Source organism: Neoarius graeffei, chromosome 7 (assembly GCF_027579695.1).
Source record: "Neoarius graeffei isolate fNeoGra1 chromosome 7, fNeoGra1.pri, whole genome shotgun sequence".
In the NCBI taxonomy this organism is placed as follows: domain Eukaryota; kingdom Metazoa; phylum Chordata; class Actinopteri; order Siluriformes; family Ariidae; genus Neoarius; species Neoarius graeffei.
The window spans coordinates 19,546,684-19,547,988 of record NC_083575.1 but is presented as its reverse complement, the minus strand read 5'-3'; positions in this window follow the sequence as shown (position 1 = coordinate 19,547,988).

Here is a 1,305-nt window from a genome sequence, read left to right as displayed (position 1 = left end):
GGTAGGTGTATCGTTATAAGCAGTGAGAATTAGATAATACAGTGCCACACTATGATGAACGTTTTTGAACGTATGATGAATGTTTTTAACCTTTCTGAATGTGAAGGAATCAGTGATGTATTTTGTTTTGGTATGACGCACACTATTTATAACCATCACATTAAGTTATATATGTTGTTTTGATGCCTGTTTGTTTCCCAAATATATACGTGTGTGTCTTAATGGGTGAATAAAAGGCATCGAGTTAAATATTATTGTAGAAAGGGGCTTTATGAAGTGCAGTCCATTTACTTGCATTGGTTTACGGGGAAGATTTGCCACATCCAACATGGCGGACACTCTGACGTATCCCAGCAACGGGGCCACCAGCTCAATGTGGCGTCTATATTTATATGTCTATGGTTAGCACTGTCGCCTCACAGCAAGAAGGTTCTGGGTTCGAGTCCAGCGGCCGGCGAGGGCCTTTCTGTGCGGAGTTTGCATGTTCTCCCCGTGTCTGCGTGGGTGTCCTCCGGTTTCCCCCACAGTCCAAAGACATGCAGGTTAGGTTAACTGGTGACTCTAAATTGACCATAGGTGTGAATGTGAGTGTGAATGGTTGTCTGTGTCTATGTGTCAGCCCTGTGATGACCTGGCGACTTGTCCAGGGTGTACCCCACCTTTCGCCCGTAGTCAGCTGGGATAGGCTCCAGCTTGCCTGCGACCCTGTAGAACAGGATAAAGCGGCTAGAGATAATGAGATGAGATGGGGAAGATTTGCCACATCCAATATGGCAGACACTCTGACGTATCCCAGCAACGGGCCACCAGCTCAATGTGGCATCTATGTTTATATGTCTATGGTTAGCACTGTCGCCTCACAGCAAGAAGGTTCTGGGTTCGAGCCCAGCGGCCGGCGAAGGCCTTTCTGTGCGGAGTTTGCATGTTCTCCCCGTGTCCGCGTGGGTTTCCTCCGGGTGCTCCGGTTTCCCCCACAGTCCAAAGACATGCAGGTTAGGTTAACTGGTGGCTCTAAATTGACCGTAGGTGTGAATGTGAGTGTGAATGGTTGTCTGTGTCTATGTGTCAGCCCTGTGATGACCTGGCGACTTGTCCAGGGTGTACCCCACCTTTCGCTCGTAGTCAGCTGGGATAGGCGCCAGCTTGCCTGCGACCCTGTAGAACAGGATAAAGCGGCTAGAGATAATGAGATGAGAACATCCTGGAGGGTCTGGTTAACGATGAGAAGTAGCTACGACCCAACAGATAAAGAAATATTATCAACCCCGACTTTTATTTTGAAATAGGACTAACAAGGAAGTAAGA